The sequence below is a fragment of the Sinocyclocheilus rhinocerous genome, unplaced genomic scaffold (genome assembly GCF_001515625.1).
Source record: "Sinocyclocheilus rhinocerous isolate Xijiao unplaced genomic scaffold, SAMN03320098_v1.1 scaffold541, whole genome shotgun sequence".
Taxonomy (NCBI): Eukaryota; Metazoa; Chordata; class Actinopteri; order Cypriniformes; family Cyprinidae; genus Sinocyclocheilus; species Sinocyclocheilus rhinocerous.
The window spans coordinates 1,947,430-1,953,574 of NW_015658519.1; the positions used below are offsets into that span (position 1 = coordinate 1,947,430).

General features: G+C 38.0%; 1 non-coding gene across 1 annotated transcript; it reads left to right on the top strand.

Annotated features, from left to right (window-relative positions):
* The first annotated feature begins 99 nt into the window (after nucleotides 1-99).
* trnak-cuu (transfer RNA lysine (anticodon CUU)) lies at nucleotides 100-172 on the top strand. The gene has a single exon. It is a non-coding gene; the product is annotated as a tRNA-Lys (tRNA).
* The last annotated feature ends 5,973 nt before the right edge of the window (nucleotides 173-6,145 follow it).

The window sequence follows — 6,145 nt, forward strand, 5'->3', positions numbered from 1 at the left end:
TATGCATATTTAATATCGTAGCTGTTTTAGTGCGATTCGTTGACTATACGAAAGTGATATTAAGTACAGATACTGTACTTTAATCTTAATGTACCATCAGCCCGGCTAGCTCAGTCGGTAGAGCATGAGACTCTTAATCTCAGGGTCGTGGGTTCGAGCCCCACGTTGGGCGCACAGTTTTTCCCACCTCACAGAGGTTTACAATGTATCTCCATTTAGTTCCCGTTCAAAATCTTAAAGGGGTCATATGATGCTTTTTTAAAGATCATTATTTGGTGTATTTGGTATAACAGAATATGTTGACATGCTTTAATGTTCAAAAAACACAATATTTTTCAAATACTGTACATTATTGTAGGTCCTCTATGCCCCGCCTCTCTCAAACGCTTCGTTTTCTACAAAGTCCCTCCTTCCGACAAGCGCAGTCTGCTCTGATTGGCCAGCTGACCCAGTGCATTGTGATTGGCCGAACACCGCATCAGGGTCGTGGGTTCGAGCCCCACGTTGGGCGCACAGTTTTTCCCACCTCACAGAGGTTTACAATGTATCTCCATTTAGTTCCCGTTCAAAATCTTAAAGGGGTCATATGATGCTTTTTTAAAGATCATTATTTTGTGTACTATATTAAGTAATAATAACTAACAATAAATATAGATATAAAATATTACAAATATTATCAGATCTAGCGACAGTAGGGGGTAGGACTTCTGGCATCCCTCCAGCATGAACTGGCCCAGAAAATGTATAGGATAATAGTAATTTTATATCATCAGATAATATTAACAAAAGAGTTGGAATATTATTATGAACTTTATCATTTAAAAACAGGACAAAATCTGTAATTATATTAACCTTGTTCAACCAACAGGGGACAGTTCTGATAAACATGCACATATGGTCAGGCACATATATTTTCTCTCTAATAACAGATTTGGGAAAATTCATTCATTCATTCATTCTGTTGACAGCCTAGTTTTTACCAGTAAGAAATCGGGATATAGCTTTGTAAAACAAAATATTTAAAAACAAGTACCTTTCAAGGAGAGTGTTGTAGGATATCTTTGATGTCTCTGATGAGATCTGTTTTACTGTTATTGACAATATTGACACCTTGTTCATGAAATGTGGTAAGTAAATGATAGAAAGCTGTATGAGCAGGAACATTTGTTTGTTTGTGAGGATGTTGCCCTGGACTCTTACTGGCTGTGAATAAAACACAATAATCTAGGTTTGGGTTTTGCAACAGACACCTGCTGTTCCAGTCCTTGGGAGGAGGCGAGGGCTGGGGGAGGGGGAAGGTCATTAGTCAGCATGGCGAAAAGGAGAACAGCAGGACACAGTGCCACACATTACAGCCCCACCACCTCCTGCATTGTCCTCCCTCACAGGCCAAATGACTGCTGGAGGATCCACCAAGTTAAGTTTCTAATCTCTGGCTAGGGGGTTGGAGTGCCTCTTTTGTTATGCTAATCTAGAGTTGTGGGCAGGTAAAGTATGTAACACATGTAATGTAAATGAATGAGTCCTTCACCGGAGGAGGAGATGGGGACGTTTGGTTTAAGATTAGGATGGTGTCCAGCTAATTATATGTATTGGGACCCTGTGATCTGTGCTTCTATCTTTAGATTGCTATAGGCTGCCCCTGTGTGCGTGACTGTGAAGAGTAAATGCAATATTTTTGCGCCCGGTTCCATCAAAAGTGACCTTTACTGCTCAGCATGGCACCACAGCAACAGAACACCTGCTGTTCCAGTCCTCGAAGAGCCGCTAGGCCATCAAACCACGTCTCTCACAGCAGACACTGTCGAAGAACTTCATTTGTGATTTAGAAAGGTATTTCACTACTGTTGTTGTTTTGAAGAATGCAGCGAAAAGTAAACTTGTTGTGTCGACGACAGCATTGGCTAGGGTTTGGATGTTGATTCTTAACCGTCTCAGTAGAGTAGAGCGTCTATGTGCAGGCAGCAGCCAGGACTCAGGGCACAGATGCGGTCCAGACTCACGGCTGGGTTTGTGTGTCACGCTGATAAGAGATGCAGCTGGAGGGGAATCAGACTCACTTGGTCAAAGACCGTGGCAGAAGATGCCAGAACACAGGAATGGATGAAGGGAATCAAATGAAAAGTAGTAAAAACAAAAAAGAGGTAAAAAAAAAAAAAGTGTATTGTATGTAAATAAACAAAGTTCTTAAAATTAATCAGTAAAATGTATTAATATTGCCCTGAGCTACATAAACCATCATTTGCATTAAAATGACATAGGTTGAAAAACTTTTTAGTTTTATATTATCTTGAGTGTTTGGTTTGTAAATATGTCTTGAATTTTCACATGCTTTCTATAACCAATAATTCACTGTACAAAATACATTGTGCTTAGCACAAAACCATGTCAACCTCTATTTAAAGGAATAGTTTACCTGAAATGTTCAATTCTGTCATCAATTACTCACCCTCAGGTCATTCCAAACTCTCAAGACATTTGTTCATCTTTGAAACACAAATGAAGATATTTTAATAACTTTTTTGTTTGTCACTCAAATAGAAAACCAACCAAACATTTTAACGCTTCATAAAGAGATCATAAGAATAAATCACATGTATTTAGCAGTTTGATCCAAGTCTTCTGAAGAGGCATGATTGGTTTATATGATAGGATTTAATTTTAGGATTTTATACACATATAAACATGGATCAAAACACATAGTACACAGAGCACATTAAATATGGTAAACAGAAGCTCATCCATATTTGCTTGACATGTAAGAACAAATTAATTGGTTCTCATGCGTCAAAACCAATAAGAACCAGTGAGGTTTCATTGAAAATATCTTATTTTGTGTTTCAGGAATGAACAATACATACAGTTTGGAACAACATGAGGGTGAACTACCCTTCTCTGTCATATTTCTACCGTGTGTAGTTTTGTTATAGAAATCATTATCATTAGGAAGTAAACTACCCTTCCATTTTATCATGTTTAATTTGACTAGCTTCTACTAAATGACAATGAATTTGAACCAACATATTCTATAGTTTGATAACCTTTGAAATCAAGGATATGGAAATTTCAAACATTAGTTAGTCTATTTATGTTTTTATACTCACTATTAATGATTGGATAATGGTTAGGTTCATTTTATTAGTAGTATTTAGTATTGTTGCCGTCCACAGGCATATCGGAACAGTCAACCCACCCAAACCACTGACTTTAAGGTCTTGTTTACACTTTCATCTAATAACTGAACAATTTATCACACTGAGACTTGAGGATTTAACATACATTTCTCTCAGAGATGAGAAACTGCCATGTGTTAAGTTATGCATCCTTCTCTTCCTCCCCCATTTCAGCAGAAGTTGAGCAAAACATTCTGCCGCAAATCTTCCTGGGTGAACGGGTTATAATGAGGGTGTTTGTGTAGCGCAGGAGCGTTTAATTTCACAGTGAAATACAGCCCGTCTCTGGGGCCACACAGCTCACAGACACTGACTTTGGGCAACATGGCTTCTGATGAGTCATACCTGTGCTAAATAATCAGTCTTCATCTCAACTGTGTGCAAGCACAGACCAGCCAGCAGGATTAAGCAGCCTCTGATAAAGATTATTTCCTTTTCTGTATATGCATAGGTGTAAAATGTTTGTGGGCAGCAGTGTCATTTTTTTTTTACATAACTTATAGGATTTTCCTCCCAATACAAGAATGGCGTCATATTTACTCACCCTCATGTCATTGCAAACCTGGCAACAAAAACTTAAATACAAAATTAGATGTTAGACGAAATGTTCAGGCTGCTCTTTTTCATACAATGACAAAAGTAAACAAACGAACCAATGACATATTTGGATATATAGGAATGAATGTAAATAATATTTGCTAGCTGCAGAGCATATTTTCAATTAATAACGACTTAAAATTCAGCCCTTTTCCTTACACAAAGCTATGACTTTCAGAAGACTTAAAATAGTGTGTAAGTTGCACTTATTTATTGGTGCATTTAGTCATTTTCTGGTCACAATTAACATTTGTTATATGGAATAGAGCAGCAAGAACATTATACTAAATTTCTCGTTTTGTGATTCCAGTAAGAAAGAAATACAAATGGGTTTAGAAGCAAGACTCCTTTTGAGACTTTTATGGATAGGCAATAAATTGTCTTTATCTGCAATACAGAGTAATTCACAAGCCATATGTGCAATAAAGAGAAGCTTCATCACTGACAAATGATAGAAGACTTTTGGTAAATATCCACCTCATCCAGTGTTTTATTTTTTTATTTTATTTTATGTCTTAAAGGGATAGTTCACCCAAACAATTCTGTCATTAATTACTCGCCCTCATGTCGTTCCAAACTCTTAAGACCTATGTTCATCTTCGGAACACAAATTAAGGTATTTTAATGAAACCCGAGAGCTTTCTGATCCTCCATAGACAGCAAGGGTCCTACCAATTTCAAGGCTCAAAAAGGTAGTAAGGACATCGTTAAAATAGTCCATGTGACATCAGTGGTTCAACCGTAATTTTATGAAGCTATGAGAATACTTTTTGTGTGTGAAGAAAACAAAAATAACAACTTTATTCGACAATTTGTCTCCTCCATGTCAGTCTCCGCTGCACATTGACGAGAGTAACACGACGCATGCATGTGGTGCTCTGAGGCAGGAGTCGATGCTCTGACATAGAACCCAGATGCGCTGTGACTTATTTTTCAAAGAGAGAAATGCACACACATGCATCATGGTAGGGCTGCCCCCTAATAGTCGACTAACCGTTAGTCGACGAGAAGAAGCTTGGTCGACCAAAATTTTATTAGTCGCTTAGTCGCAGAAAAAAAAAAAATATAATAATCCACAGGAAGTGGTGAAGTCACTTCCTGTGGATTTTGTCACAGGAAGTGACTTCACGATCTGTCTGTCACTTCCGTGACGGACAGATCGTTAACAGCTGGTCTATGTCGTAATATAGTACATCGGGCAGGACATCAACGCTCGGCTATCATTCATCGACCTCAAATATGGCTTATCATTTGAAATATGTTAGTAGCACGCAACTTTACATGGCCGCTCAATTAATGTTAACCTAGAAAAATGAGTACTATTCAAGTGTCTGTGTGGAGTGTGGAAGCTGAACAGTATCGCCTCACTGCAGGACAGATGGAGACGCCGGTGCGCTCACTTGCTCTTAAAATACTATAATTTTTGGTCATACAGATAAGATTAATAAATCTTTAGAACCTGTAAAGACTCTACGTTTATTTGTGTTCACTCACAATTACAACAAAACATTGCGCTTTTGTAAAATAATGAGAGCAAACAGGATGCACTTTCTTCCATCTCGGTCTTTGTGAACTTGAGCATGAAACTCTGAAACTCTGTGTTATACTTGCCTTACAGATGTGAAAAATATAGGAAATGTCTACTTTCAAATGAACCAATTCAAATGGAAAACAAATATTCTCAGATTATGTAATCCGTATGAAACATGCAGACAGGAGCATCCACTACTGTCGGAGTCAGAGTCGCCAACTAAACTGAAAACAAAGAAAGCTCTAGTTTATCAAGACTAAATTTTATTAGTCGCAGAAAAAAAAAAAAAATAATAATAATTACAGGAAGTGAAAACAAAAAACTACTCCGACAAGTTACTGTCTTCGGCCATTTTAGAGTGCATCACAACGCATACTCATGCTTTCCTCTAAGCATAAACAATGCTAATTACGACCGATTACGTTCATGCGCGCGCTTTCCCCCCTGAAAATAAACAACGCTGATTACGTAGATTACGGTCTTGGGCACTCTCCAAAATGGCGGAAGACGTAACTCAGGGAGAAGAATTGTTAAATAAATTCTTTTTGTTTTCTTTGCGCACAAAAAGTGTTCTCGTAGCTTCGCAAAATTGAAGTTGAGCCACTGATGTCACATGGACTATTTTACCAAAGTTTTTACTGTTTCTGGACCGGGGAACATTACAGTTGCGTTGCTGTCTATGGAGGGTCAGAGAGCCCTATGATTCCGTCAAAAATATCTTTGTGTTCCAAAGATGAACGAAGGTCTTACAGGTTTGGAACGACATGAGGGTGAGTAATTAATAACAGAATTGTCATTTTTGGGTGAACTAACCCTTTAACCCTTTAACGCGTACAATCACATC